This window comes from Falco punctatus (assembly GCF_963210335.1).
Source record: "Falco punctatus genome assembly, chromosome: 5".
Taxonomy (NCBI): domain Eukaryota; kingdom Metazoa; phylum Chordata; class Aves; order Falconiformes; family Falconidae; genus Falco; species Falco punctatus.
In genome coordinates, this window is record NC_137584.1 from 25,694,654 (window position 1) to 25,702,212 (window position 7,559).

The 7,559-nt window shown below is 40.3% G+C and overlaps 1 protein-coding gene across 18 annotated transcripts in view; it reads right to left on the bottom strand.

The window, feature by feature from the left end:
• EIPR1 (EARP complex and GARP complex interacting protein 1) overlaps positions 1-7,559 on the bottom strand; it is a 137,995-nt gene that overhangs the window by 14,257 nt on the left and 116,179 nt on the right. For 15 of the 18 annotated variants that reach the window (XM_080387815.1, XM_080387811.1, XM_080387808.1 and 12 more), the window contains one exon: positions 93-3,071. The gene's annotated coding sequence lies outside the window, so the exon portion shown is untranslated. The remainder of the gene's footprint in view (positions 1-92; positions 3,072-7,559) is intronic. The other 3 variants (XM_080387824.1, XM_080387820.1, XM_080387817.1) reach the window with 3 other exon arrangements.

Genomic DNA, 7,559 nt, shown 5'->3' on the forward strand with positions numbered 1-7,559 from the left:
CTACACAGGCTAAAAAAGGTTCATCATTAACAAAACATCTGTATATGATACCAAAAAGAGGTCTGTGTTAAAACAGAGCACTCTTCATTTACCTGGTCAGCTCACTATCCATTTAGAATCTTATCAACTTCATTTACTTGTTTGTCCTTCATATTTGCATAGCCAGCAGAGTCAGGGGAAGGCAGACTGAACAGCTCCTCCATGCACATCATGAAGTTCCTTTGAAGTAAAATTATTAAAGTTTTATTTGCAAGAAGAACAATGACTAGTTTGAGGTAAAACCTAACAGTTCCACATGACACACTACAATCCAAAAATACTTGAGAAGAGAAAGCGTACCTAGGGCTGACTGCTTGCCAGGGCACTTGGGGAAGGCAGGCTGGCACGAATTCCTCACACAGCAGCACCCCGCTGTGCTGCGCACTATTTTTACGATGTGGTCAGGACTGCAAGTTTCACACCTTTGAAAGAGGCTCACACAGGGGCACTTGGTTTCTATCAAAGGTTGCTTCATACAGCAAGCTAAGAGTCATGAATACTAAGCAAGGCTAAACACTTGCCTGTCCTCACGGATCAGATGAGATCAGAAACAAAGATAAGAAGAAAATAATAAACGTTTCTTTTTTATCGTGCCCTGTTACAGTAAGTGCCACCCCATCAGCCCAGTAGTATCAACATGTAAAACTAGCATAGTCCTTCACCACTCCCCTTTCTGAAAAGGTTTCTAAACTATAATAGCATATTAAATTTGATAAATACAATTACTACCAACATTTAATTGATTCTTGATTACAATCAATTATATTTCTGAAACAATCAAGGAACCTACAATTAAAAATAATTGATTCATTAGCACACCCCTACTAGACAATTACACAAATGCATTATTTATGAAATTAGATACATTTACAGTTCATTATTCCACTTTTTACTCTATTGTTGTAAAGCCACAGTAGTGCCTTACTTTTTAATCTTCCTTTGCCTTCTATTGACACAGACATCACATTTATTTTATTTACCCAATTTCAAATTAGAAATCAAAACCTGAAAGAGACCCAAGCCCTACAAAAACAGTAATTAAAGCTCATTCATTTGTCATACGGGTGAAAAGTAAGGGCATCAAAGTGTTTTCCAGGGGAAATCTGCTTATTGAATTGAAAAAAGCAGCTGTAAGCAACAGATTTTTGGAAGTTGCAAAACCAGAAAATAAAATATCTATATTCCAAGGTCTTGCTTAAACAAGAATCTAAAGGTGAGCACGAAAGAGAAGCTAGTGAAAAATTGTGATCAGAGATGCTTCCAAGCCCAAAAGTAACTAATGGCTATGTACTTGTTAATTCTATTGTGGCATCAAAATCAGTTCAGAAGTCCTGACAGTCATGACAACAGATTAAGGCTCTGATTTTCAGATGTTCTAGTCCTCAACACATTTTACCAAGTTCACTTACAGCTGTGAATGTCCAGACTTGCTAAGAAAGTGTAATAAAACCCACAAACTAAACTCCACCAAAATCCACTCTCTCCTCCCATCTCCCCCCCCCCAAAAAAAACCCAACAACAACAAAACAAAACACCCTGTTATCTAGCTATTTAAAGTGCCCTATGTTGATCTGACTCCATGCTTAATAAACAAATGAAGATAACACATACTCTTAAATTCCTTTTAGGAAGTATAATGATACCCATGTGTGCTAGGTTACTAAACTTCATGCTACTGTACCTTCACCATGTAACTCCAGCTGATATTTCAAATGCTTGTAGATGACTAGGGCTGACCAGGCTGCCTCACGCTCTTCTGAAATGAGCAGCCCACCAGAGAACTGAGAATATCCTACAATGAACCTATATGGACAGTTTTCTAGCCCTGTTGACGTTGCACTGTTCTGAAAGCTACACATTTGACTTACCTGCAGTCAGGGTGTCCACCTTGGGTTTCTATCAGCTTCTTTTCCATCTTCTCCATATTATTCAAAAGTGTTTTTTATTATTTGAGAACAGCCACACTGCCAGACCAAAGATGTGTGAGAACTAGAAGGGGCACCTCTGGTCTGAGAAACAGGAGAGAAGAGCTGAAAAGCTCATGCCGAAAGCTCACTGAGCCAGGCACCATGGCCTGCCTGCTGATTGATGAGAGTACTGCAATAATTCAGGAAAGGAAAGAAGTGAACACAGAGAAATGCAAAGGCATTTTATCCTCACTGGCATACTACCACCATCCAATGGCCTCAGCAGACTTCAAAAAACAGGTCTGCCAAACTTGTTCCCATGGGGCTCTGGAAGTAACGGCTACTAAAAGCTCCCTTCTGATGCCTCCAGACTGAACATGGGGTGACTGCCACACAATTTCGACCCCACGATTACTCAAAGAGTGACCAAATGAAAAACCCAAGCAACAAAAGTCTGCAGGCTTCTATACTTAAGTTGCAGCAATCCTCATTTTCCAGCATTATGGCATTACCTTTTACTTCTGCATATTTCATACAAATGTTTGTATTTATATCATTGCTTGTCATCCATGCATTCGCATTTAATAAAAACCAAAAAAACCCACCAGATTAAAAGAGTGAGCTCATCTATCTGCTGCTGGTGTTACCTTTCATAAGGAAAGCTATATTGTAAAGATCCCAGGGTTAATGTAGAAAAAGTTACAAAAATTACGTTTTTGGTAGAGTTCCCAGGCAAACTCTTCTCCAGTCTTCCATGGTCTCTATGCATTTCTCAAAGCAGGTCACTAAACTTCCACTCTCTTTGTGAACAAATGAGGACAGAGCAGCAGGGTAAGTAATGCAATAATTGTTCATGCTTGCACTCTTTAAAAATCAGATACCGGGAAGGGTTGGGTGTCAGGAAAATAAGTGCTTGTTGGCTCCATCCACAGATACAGTTAAAGATGTAGCTCCCTTGCAGTTCCTCAGATGCCGTCACAAATGCTTCTTTCCTACTTCTAAGATGCTCTGATGATGATACAGCTTCACTCATTCCTGCAAGCCCAGGAATGGTCTAGACCTTGGGCGTCCTGTGTGTTTCTTATTTTGTGACACAAGCCAGCCAGCCACAGTCAAAAGCAGACACTAAGAGAAAAAAGCAGCAGGAACTCAAGAGAGGAGAAAAGTATGACAGTAATTTATCTCGTCATTCTCCAGCAGCCTTGGTGCTAAAAGATACACCCCTATTCAATTTGACAGCCAAGCATGAAAAGTATCACACTAAAAAGAATCCCACCAGCTGTATTTTTCATAACAATAAAGGATGCCCTCTCAGACGCTATCAAATAGATAAGCTACCTGGAAATGATCAAGAACTGGCCAGCTATACACAGCAGAACCTGTCCATATATTACACTCATATCAGGCACTGCAACTCCAAAATAGTTGAGGTCAGGAAGGCAATCAAGAAAACCCCCAGGCAAGACAGAAGGTTTCTTGGAGAATCAGCTGACTATATTACAAAGCAATCATTGACCAACAAAAAAAACCAAACCAGAAATATTTTTAAATGATCATGCATTCAGCCCTGAGTTTTCTGGGTAGAATTTAACAGAAATGGACAGAAGTCATATTGGGTTTATGTTTATATGTATCCAGCTTTTTGGACTTGGTCCTGGTTTCAGCTGGGACAGAGTTAATTTTCCTCTTAGTAGCTGGTGCAGTGCTGTGGTTTGGGTTTGGTGTGAGAACAATGTTGACAGCACACGGACGGGTTTGGTTATTGCTGGGTGATGTTTATACTAAGTCAGGGACTCTTCAGTGTCTCAGGCCCTGCCAGCGAGAGGGCTGGAGGGGCACGGGAAACTGGGAGAGGATGCAGCCAGGACAGCTGACCTGAACTAGACAAGGGGATATTCCATACCATATGATGTCATGCTTAATGTATGTAAGCTGGGGGAAGAAGCAGCAAGAGACATTTGGCATTATGGCATTTGTCTTCCCAAGTAACCATTAAGTGTGATGCAGCCCTGCTTCCCTGGAGATGGCCGAACACCTGCCTGCCGGTGGGAAGCAGTGAATGAATTCCTTGTTTTGCTTTGCTTGCATGCACAGCTTTACCTATTAAGCTGCCTTTATCTCACAAGTTTTCTCACTTTTACTCCCGCAATCCTCTCCCACATCCCACTGTGGGGGCACTGAGCGAGCGGCTGCGTGGTGCTTAGTCGCTGGACAGGGTTAAACCACGCAATTTGCCTCACTTTTCACAAATTAAAAGCTTCTCTTCTCTTATGCTTATTAAAGACTGTAAAGCTAAGGAAGAAGAGTATCTACCTCACTGCAACCTTTCTTTAAGTCAGGTATTTAGATTAAGTAGGAATTTCTAAGCTCCACTGAGGCTCAGAGCTAAGAAACAAAAACATACCGGTCTACCTTACAGCTCAATGTTAACTCCTCATTTTGTCTGGGTGTCACTTCCAAAATACTTCAAACTTCATCTGCAAAGATATATGGCCGCCTCCAAAGTCATTACGTCTTAAAAATCAGAGGAAAGTTCTTCCAAGTGTGTTTATTTAATCCAAAACATTAACATGCTGACAGCTGTTGAGCTGCTTCATTTAGCTGTCACAACAGACCATAGAGCAGCACAGTGAAATGGACACTTCTGTGTATGGCATCTGCCACTCTTCTATTAACTGCTGCTCCACCACAAACATTTTACTGAATAATTAATTTGGCTAGGTGTATGCAGCAGAGTATTTTTTTTTAATGCATTAAAACATCTGGGGTTTTGCACTGAAAGGTTCTGCCTAATGTAATGAAATCCAAATAAAAGATTTTAAACTGCCATTTTTTGGCTATGACATAGGAAGGATTCCTGCAGAGAGATAACATGCCTCATCTAGTCAGCAAAGCATACCTTCTGTAACGTAAGTTGAAAAGCCTTACTAAAAATATTAACATTGTAAGCTTTAATCTGAATCAAAATTCTTAGGAAAGCTTCATCTCTATAGGGTTGTTCTTGAATCCCAGGTATCTGCAACTCAGTGGGAAACACAGGTTACATGAAAGCAATTTATAATGTGCTGCAGCCGAGGCAGAATAGGGTAGCCTTAATATCAAAGAAAAAAAAATCGTCACAGTAGAAATCTTTGCAAAATTTAATCCTGAGAAATGTAGAGTACTCAGGGCCCGGACCCTCAGAAAAGTCTGTGAGAATGTCTGAGAATCAGCAGTTCTCAAAAACAGGTTGAAAGTCAGGAATTCTCCTACTATCAAAAAACCTAAACTCTGGGTTTGGAACTGACTGAAGTTCAAATGACAGAATCTCCTTGAATCAAATTTGTTGAAATTGCACTAAATCACAGAATGCCAAGATACTCACTAGTACCTGCGTACCATAAGACTGCATAGCAAGAAACAACATTTCCCTTTCACCTGGAGACAACAAAGAACTGATTCCAGAATGTGTGTTTTCTCAGATTTGTAGGAAATGTACTTGTCTGCCCAGATTTAGTTGAGTATCTGAAAATACAGTGTTGTCTTCGAAGACTAAAATAAAACAGGCTGAAGGAATACTTAGTGGAAAACCTAAGTTCTCTGCTATTGCCACCTGCCTTATCCAATGGACACACTTGAAGCATTGCTTTTGCTTTTTCCAAATGCCTGTCATTGGTCTCCAAGATAACTACCTTGCTTGAAAACAGAAACTAAACAGGAAGACCTACAGCTCTGCTCTGCACCTTTACACATTTTAAAGAAATGTTTAAATACAAAATGAAATTAGAAACAGAATGAAAACATTCTTTCCCAAGAAAGCAAAACATACTTGGCTGGCAGTGCCTTTGGAGGGCATCCCTCAAACACCGCTATGTGATACCCCAAAGGTGCACCTGACTACTGGAATTGTGTCCTTTGGGAGTCTGCCATCAGATCAGAGGGCAGTTCCAAAATGGGAACTCAGTGGGAGCTGATTTACTGCCATAGGATGGAAAGAAAAAAGATAAGAAAAATGAAGACTGGGATTGCTGACTTCTACAACCCACAAACAAAGGTTAGGCAAATGACCTCGAGCTCCCTTCTGGGCAGCATATCACAACAGGTACCAAAGATGGAGGTCTTCAAGCAGGGAAGTAATTTAGTTACAATACCACCTCAGCCTTATCAAAGTGCTGCTTTAGAGGTAGAGTCACACCTCCTTTTGAGAAGTAAGCATAGGAATACTGTGATCGGTGCACTCCTGCATATAGGCAGTGGGAGTAATTTCTTGATTACTAACAGCTTCCTATTAGAGTAAGAATCTTTTCATTCTTTTTTAATAAGCTGAGATCATTGCCTAAGTTTCCTCTAGTATCGCTGGAGAGAAACAAGCACTTTCACAGGGCAATTCATTAACATCCTAAGATAGATGGGATGACTTGCTCTTTCCAGCTGTTCCTTACTTCCAGTGACTACAGAATGTAGAAATGGCTACTTCGGTCTAGAAGTCCGGCTGTTAGATAGACCAAATTCAATGACAGAAATCCCATTAGTTACTGGCCGGAGCGGAACCTATAACTCCTCACTCCCCTCCTGTTTACACAGCTCTGAAGGTAGCAGAGAAATGTAAGCCCTGCCTAAGACAACATATAGCCTCTTCATTATTCAGAGGGAGAAGGAAGAAACATGGCTCTAGTGGATTTAATTCCTGATGTGTTAACAGTGAGTATGTGATAAGGCCGAACTATTCATACCTACAATGTGCATATCCTCCTTCCCCGTGTGTCCTGAAAATAGTTTTCAGGGTTACGTTCACCAATGATACAAGTAGAGGCAACCCCAAACACCCTCACAGAATCTCCTTCGATTATCAGTCCTTGGTTTTACATAATTTCCGTTTTCCTCAGCATAATTACAGCAGAGATATATTTGGCACATTATGTTTATCAACTATATTACCACTGAAATGTTTTATCTAAACAATTTAATGGAAAACTGAATTATAGTGACTTAGAATGGACTCTGAAAATGTTCCTAAGCAACGTATAGTACGAAACTCCAAGGAAAAAAGTTATTTTAGTTAAGCTTTTTCCTTAATTCACTTAGGTGCTTTTGGAAAACAACAAAGGCAGTGCAGGTGTTGCACAGATGTCTGCATCTACCAACATAAGTGAAGACCCTCTTATTTTGGTGTAGTTATACCCTCTGCTTTACAACAGTCTTGCTACACTGGTTACTGTCACTCAGGGACAGATACAGCCCCAATTTAAAAGCAGTGTGCCAGGCTGTCTGATGCTAATTGGACAGTTTAGCCTTCTTAGTCCTTCCCTTCCCCATAAATCCATGCCTGTTTCAATGAACAAAACCACTATTTCATTTGCATTGATGGAAAGTCTTCAACAGTCATCACGGAAGCAATTCCAGGTTTATACTGGCATCCATTAGAGTAGAATCTGCTCCAATGATTTTCTTGTAGAGCGGGGCTTTTCAGCAGCTGCACAGCGCTGCAAGTTGGCATAAGTTCTTGTTATACTGCCACGGGCTAAATTCAAAATCCTAGTTTAACATTTACGGCAAAGTACAATTAGAACTGTTCCTACACTAAAGAAAATAATCCATGAAATCCATCATTTTCATAGCCACATAAAAATTTAC